This window comes from Leucoraja erinacea, chromosome 27 (genome assembly GCF_028641065.1).
Source record: "Leucoraja erinacea ecotype New England chromosome 27, Leri_hhj_1, whole genome shotgun sequence".
NCBI lineage: Eukaryota > Metazoa > Chordata > Chondrichthyes > Rajiformes > Rajidae > Leucoraja > Leucoraja erinaceus.
Window position 1 is genome coordinate 13,435,898 of NC_073403.1, and position 7,737 is coordinate 13,443,634.

Sequence of the window (7,737 nt, forward strand, 5' to 3'; positions counted from 1 at the left end):
AACATCACCAGGGCAATAAGCCCAAATGATCATCCAGCTAATGACTGAAAGGGAAGCTGGCAAGTGGCATAGCTGGACAATTCCACGGAGGTGCAAATGGTCAATAGCTAATCCTGGGGTCAAATGTACCACTTATGTTCTTTGTGAATAGTATTGGTCAGTGTCAGAGATATGCCAGTGAACGAGTGAATGAAATGCCAGAGAGTGAACGAAATGCTGGTGAAGGAACATAGTTGGTGGCAGGAGGCAAAGACAATTACTTTGGTCTTTCCGTTATTTAGTTGGTGGAAGTATTTGCTCTCCCAGGGCTAGAGGTTAGATGGAGGCAAGGGTAGGGTCAACGCAGGTGAAACTGAAATACAGAAAGACGTTGTCAGCAAATAGTTCAAGAGGGAACTGCAGATGCTGGAAGATCGAAGGTACACAAAATTGCTGGAGAAACTCAGCGGGTGCAGCAGCATCTATGGAGCGAAGGAAATAGGCGACATTTCGGGCCGAAACCCTTCTTCAGACTGAGGGTCAGCAAATATGTGGAAGCTTTGGGATAATGTCACTATGAAGCAGCCAACCGGTAAAACAATTGGAGAAGTCCAAGGACAGAAGCTTGAGGACAGTGGGAGGATAGATGGATTGGATCGGGCTGGCAAGGGTTGTATGGTCACAGATAAGGGGCGGCATAGTGGTGCAGCATGTTGAGCTGCTACCTCTCAGCACTGATTGGCCTCCGATTGAAGAGATGCAGCAGTCCCTACTGTTGGCGCTGCGCAAAAAGAAATGACAAGGGTGTTGAGTGAAGCTTGGAAATGTGCATGAGATCATGCACCACGCTACAGTGACAGAACCACCCAGGGACAGAAACGCAGTTAGACAACGAGCCAAAAACTGGTTCTCCCAACAAGAAAACAAAAGTAACCATAACACAGCCTGCACCCTGCCCCTTCTCACAAGGCATCAGTCCTTCCACACCTTTTTACACATTCAGCAAGGGGCTTGAAATGAAGACAATCCACAAAGTGTCCTGGTGAATTCAAAATAAATAGGAAGCCTAATGGGCCTGTCCCACTTACGAGACTTTTTCGGCGACTGCCGGCACCTGTCATGAGTCGTTGCAGGTCGCCGAAAATTTTCAACATGTTGAAAATCCAGCGGGCGACCAGAACAAGGTTTTACTCTTTGGGCGACTGAGGAGACTACTCGTGGCCACAAAGGCAATACCCCACGACATGTTGCGGGGTGAAGCCTGTATGATCGTAAGTAGTCGCCCAAAGAGTCGTACCTTGTTCTGGTCGCCGCTGGAACTGCAACACGTTGAACATTTTCAGCAACCTGCCACGACATATGACAGGTGCTGGCAGTCGCCGAAAAAGTTGTGTAAGGGGGACAGGCCCATAGATTCTCAATGGTTGCCCTCCTCAACAGGTGTAAGAGAGCCCGCAACACCGTTTTTGAAAAACAGCAAGAGACCTTTCCCGGTAATTCTACCCAATATTAATCCTTCTATTGACAACCTGAACACAGACGCAATGGTCATCATCATGTTGATGTTGTGGTATCTCACTGTGCACATTTGAACTGTTTGGCTTCCTTCATTACAATAGACATCGGTTATACATTTGTGGGAAGGAATTGCAGATGCTGGTTTATGACCCAAAACATCATAAATCCCTTTTCTCCAGAGGTCTGAAGAAGGGCATCAACCCGAAACGTTGCCAATTCCTTATCTCCAGAAATCTGAACAAGGGCATCGACCCGAAGCACCACCTAATCCTTTTCTCCAGAGAAACGTCTGAAGAAGGGTCTTGACCTGAAATGTCATTATTCCTTTTCTCCAGAGATGCTACCTGACCCGAGTTACTCCAGCATTTTGTGTCTATTATTGTCTATAACGTATTTGGCACATCTTGGGTTCTTGAGTATAAAACCAAGACTTTCCTCCTGTTGTCCTTATGAAACGTGATTGACAGTCTCTTGTCCAGAGATAAGCCCCATCTACCACGACCTCACCATCTTCACAGCTCCATCATTCCACAGGGCCACAATAACGTGACTCTAGGACCCTTTTGCATTGGCTGGTTGAAAACCACAAGGGGCACCGTACGATTGGCAGCCTCACCAACAGTCTGTCTGTTTTTGCGTCTTTTGTTGTTATTTTTAGTGAGTTTTGAAAGTTCGTTTTAATGTTCTCTGCTTTGTTTTATGTGGGGGAGGGGGAGGGGGAGGGGAATCGGGGGAATCTTTTTTTTCAATCCCTTACCGTGCTGGAGATGCGTTTATTTTCCGGGTCATATCTCCGGTCGCTCTGCGGCCTAACATCTTGGAGTTGGAAGCCTCCTTGGAACTGACTTTGAGCGGGGCTTCCCCCCCCCCCCGGACCACCCGCCTGGATGCAGGAGTGATCGCCCTGACGCGGAGAGCCCGACCGGGAGTAAGATCGTCCCATCAACGGAAGGCTTGAGGCCCCCGACCGCAGGAGAACAAAGAAGGGAAGAGATTGAACATTTCGCCTTCCATCACAGTGAGGAATATGGAGGAGTCACTGAGGTGGATGATTATGTTAAATGTATTTTGTGTGTTCCGTTGCTTTTTATTTGTATGACCGACTTGGCAAATGAAATTCCTCGTATGTTGCAAAACATACTTGGCTAATAGAGTATTATTGTACTGTATTGAAAAGCCTTCGTAGGCAATATAATCCCTTCCCTTGAGCTCTAACTGTTCGCATTCTTAATTAGTTCCGCAGCTCTCAGCACACAGTTGTGCACAATAATATTGGAGGCTGCATCCGTTTCATCTTCAACCTACATCCCACGTTCCCCTGCTGATATTGGAGGCTTTGATGCGTTTACCCAACTGTTCGTTTACAGATAAACACCCCTCCGGCTGAAACATTTACAGATAATGTGCAATCATTGCGTTCACAGGCTGCGTCACTAAATCAGTTACAGTTTATTGAATTGAATTGTACAGTGAGTAGTATCTCACAGTCATTGTTGAGTGAAGATTTTATACTGGTGAGTCACCTACAGAATTGTTCACAGCAACCAGTTATTAGATAGATAGATAGATAGATAGATAGATAGATAGATGTGCTTCGGTTTCTTCCACCTTTGCAGGTTTGCAGGTTAATTGGCTTCTGTAGTGTGTGGGATAGAACTAGTGTTCGGGAATCACTGGTCAGCATGGACCCGATGGGCCGAAGGGCCTGTTTCCAGGCTGTATAAACTAAACTAAATAAACCACCTAAGGCAGATAGATAGATAGATAGATAGATAGATAGATAGATAGATAGATAGATAGATAGATAGATAGATAGATAGATAGATAGATAGATAGGACTATAGATAGATTTTAAAAAACTATAATTACTGTATTGCCCCATAGAACAATGAATAAATGCACAAACGGTATAAAACTGCACATTCTTGAGAAATTAGTCAGCATAAATTATCTAATGAAAGATAATCAGGGAAATTCATCTTGAGGAGTCATTCTGGGTGAATCAGCCAGGCAGAGCCACCTAATCAACATCTGCTGACCAATGAGTAGAATGTTTACATTGGTGGACTGAGATGAGAACACAATTAGCTGAGACCAATAATTCCCAGGCATTCAATACTAAAAAATAACCAAAACATTGAAGAATTGCCAATCACAGGTTATTCTTCATGCTTCATTGTCTGCAAAGAGGAAAAATGATGGATTTTTAAAAGTTTACTTGATCACTAAACCTGTAGTGAGAATATGAATGATAGAGTTACAATTGCAAAATTGAACCATGTACCTTAGAATTCTGATCAAAGCCATTTGTAGCAAACAGGTTCAACTTCATTTCATTTATGGTTAGAATATAAACACACCTACTGATGAAAAACATGAAAGTATTCTACAGTTTACCACGCCTAATTGATTCCATTCCTGCAATTACCAAATTCAATGAGAATGGGTTGAATACGTTTTTCAATAGTAACCTAGAACGTCTGTTAATGTCAGTAGAATCTAGAGCAATTTCACAGAAAGAGACAGAACTACTTCCTTGGAAACCTAGATTGAATGGACTGGCAGATTACAATGACCTGTCAACAGATCTATAAATCACTCTGAAACTACATGGAAATCCATGCTACAGTTGCTACATAAAACTTGCATACAAGCTGTGCCTTTCATGACCTGGTGACATAATAAAATACTTTATAGCAAAGTACTGTAATTTCTGAAGTATAATTACCATTGTAATGTTGGCAAGCAGCCACAAGTCTGACTATAGTAGATTCTCCAGAAGGCAATAACAGCAGTCATCAGTTTTTAATGATGGTCAGGGCCAAGTATTATCCAGAGCGTACTCCCACCCCACTCGCACCCCAGCCCCTTAAGGGCGAATGCAGCGCCGGTGACCCCGGTCCGATCCCGACTATGGGTGCTGTCTGTACGGAGTTTGTACTTTCTCCCCGTGGCCTGCATGGGTTTTCTCCAAGATCTTTGGTTTCCTCCCACACTCCAAAGACGTACAGGTTTGTAGGTTAATTGACTGGGTATAAACGTAAATTGTTCCTAGCGGGTGTAGGATAATGTTGATCTACGATAGTAGGATCGTTGGTCGGTGCAGACCCGGTGGGTCGAAGGGCCTGTTTCCGCGCTGTATCTCTAAACTAAATTAAACTACCTCTATGACTTTTGTCTGCTCAGTGGCCAACCATATTAAATCACTTCAGTCTGAGTAACCATGTTCTCCAGAGAACCTGATCCACTGAATTACTCCAGCACTTTATGGGTTTTTTTTAATAAACTATAATCTGCAATTCCTTGTGTCTTCCTATTAAATCATTGAATCGGTTCATCTTTCCATCTTCTAGCCTCGCGAGAATACAAGCCAAATTTAAACAACCTGTTACAGAGATGTTATTTACCCTGCTGGGGGAATCCAGAAGGAAGGATAGTTCTTGACTCTCCAACAAGTGGAAATAACTTCTCATTGTCTTTCAGTCAGGTTCTTATTTATTTTGATAAGACCTCTCTTGCTTCTAAAGCCAAGTAAAAACAAGTCCAAACCCTTCAACTTTGGATAATTCCTTATCTCTCGTTCCAATGGAAGATAATACCCTTGGATCAACACACCAATGAGAAGCAGAATCCATGGAACTCTGACCCGACTGGGGAGCAGTACCTTCATGGGATTGAAGTCTAGTGAAATACATAGACTAGTGAAAAACACAAACTATAATAAGGAGCATTGGCGATGGGACCAGGCCCCAATGTCCCAGAGTAAGGGTAGAACTAGACAAGAGGTAGCATCCAGAACACAGACATCAACATGAAACATGGAACCCAAACTCTACTGAGACATGGTGTTCATTCAACTGAACCTAGCGAATAGCAATGAATGCAGTGTCTGATCCCCAATATGAGTGATCCTGAACCTAAGCAAAGACTCCAGAATTGAGAGAAATTTAAAAAAGAATTAAAAGTGCAAGCAAGACTACTGCCGATAGCAACATTGAAAGAAGATTGAATAGTGTCTCTCAATACAAAATCAGTAATATAGTTGAAGAGGTATTTTTTTTTTTTTGGTGATGGAGCAATTGCAGGAAAGGAAGACTAACTCTGAAGAAGACAGCCAGTCAGTCTGAAGAAGAGTCCCTACCTGAAGCATCATCGTTCATTTTTCTCCAGCGATGCTGCCTGACCCACTGAGTTACTCTAGCACTTTGTGCCTATGGTCAAGACTAACTGGGGATTTATATGAAGAAATATGCAGCTGCAACCTGAAAAGTTCCCACTATGTTATCATATTCTATGAATACCAAATCCTTTTATGTTAACAAAGACATTTCATTTCTAAAGCAAGAGGTAGCACCTGAATAGCGTCCACTGCCTCTTAGTACTGCACTCCCGCGGACCACCACAATAGCAAGTAGATAAACACTGGCAGCACAGAAATGTAACTTTGGTAAAAATAGTTAAATACTCACATTGACTTTGAAGTTAGAAATCCAATAGTAATGTTCCGTGTCTCTCAGTGAACTATTTGCTGTAAACCAGTTTTGATTCTTCTAGTTTCACATTACAGACAGCTCAGACTTTCCACCTCCAATCAGATTTTGAAATAAAACTGGGCAGGGAACAACCGCACAGACAAGGTAGCTGTGCCGTCCCTCTCTACGTAAATCCCAATGATCACAATCATGTACAGCAGCGCAATCTTTACCTCATCCACACCGACACCTCAGAAGTGGCAACACCCCATACACACCAGAGTCGCAAACAAGGGAACATCATTGCAAAACTAGGGAGAAGTCCTTTAAAACTGTGGGGCATTGCAACATCTTCTCACAGAGGATGATTGCCCTTGAGAATTCTTGACCACTGATTGTTGAAGGCATTTAATGAGAGGGTGATGCAATTTTGAAAAATCAACATGTGGAAGGCACTCTGGAATTCATATAGATGAGGAGTTGAAGCCTAGGGCAGACCACTCATGGTCATGGTTACAGAGAAAGTTTGAACAAGTTAGGTCTTTATTCTTTGGAGCGCAGAAGGTTAAGGGGGGACTTGATAGAGGTCTTTAAAATGATGAGAGGGATAGACAGAGTTGACGTGGATAAGCTTTTCCCATTGAGAGTAGGGAAGATTCAAACAAGAGGACATGACTTGAGAATTAAGGGACAGAAGTTTAGGGGTAATATGAGGGGGGACTTCTTTACTCAGAGAGTGGTAGCTGTGTGGAATGAGCTTCCAGTGGAAGTGGTGGAGGCAGGTTCGATTTTATCATTTAAAAATAAATTGGATAGGTATATGGATGGGAAAGGAATGGAGGGTTATGGTCTGAGTGCAGGTAGATGGGACTAGGGGAAAATAAGTGTTCGGCACGGACTTGAAAGGCCAAGATGGCCTGTTTCTGTGCTGTAATTGTTACATGGTTATATGGTTATATTGAATGGTGAAGGATCAAGCAGCCTGTTCCTGCTATTTTCTGTTTTCTATGTTCTGCTCCCTGGCCTATCCCATCTAACCCCATATACACACCAGCCACACGTCCCTCGAACTTGCAAAAGCACAGCAACACCTATGCCATCCCGACTCAGCCAATGGACACCAACTGCCCTGGACTATTCCAGCCCAGCCCACGCATGCAGTAGTCGGTTACTGATCTGTCCTGGTTAACTTCAACACACCAGCGGTCAGTCTCTGCTGTCATAACACTACAGCAGAGAAATATTCCCAATCCTTTCCGCTCATCACCTTAATTTCTTGTTTCTTGTATTGTGTGTTTTATGACTGTTGGCTGATCAATTTCCCTCCTGGGATAAATAAAGTTCTATCGTATCGTATCGTATCGCATAAGCCATTCAGCCAGCCGACCATATACATGCCCACCGTTATTTACTCATCTACACCAATCCCATTTACCAGCACTTGGTTCGCAGCCCTCCATGCCTTGGTGATTCAAGTGCTCGACGATGCTTGTTAAATGGTGTCTGAGTCTCTGTCTCCAACACCTTCTCGGACATTGTGTTCCAGACTTCATTCACCTTCTTCTTCAATCCCCTCTAAACTACCTCCCCCTTACCTTAACATATGTTCTCTAGTTATTATATACACATTTATATATATAAATATATATAGAAAATATAAACCTCAATACAGGTGCACAACCTTTTATCCGAAGATCCAAATAACGAAAACCTCCGAATAGCGACATTTTTTCGGTCCTTGAAGAAAGGTCCTTGAAAACGTTCACCG

The 7,737-nt window shown here is 43.2% G+C and overlaps 1 protein-coding gene across 2 annotated transcripts in view; it reads right to left on the reverse strand.

The window, feature by feature from the left end:
* Positions 1-7,526, reverse strand: part of LOC129710229 (peptide transporter family 2-like) — a 67,865-nt gene extending 60,339 nt beyond the window's left edge. For both annotated transcript variants that reach the window (XM_055657076.1, XM_055657077.1), the window contains exon 1: positions 5,967-7,526. The gene's annotated coding sequence lies outside the window, so the exon portion shown is untranslated. The remainder of the gene's footprint in view (positions 1-5,966) is intronic.
* Positions 7,527-7,737: the final 211 nt, after the last annotated feature.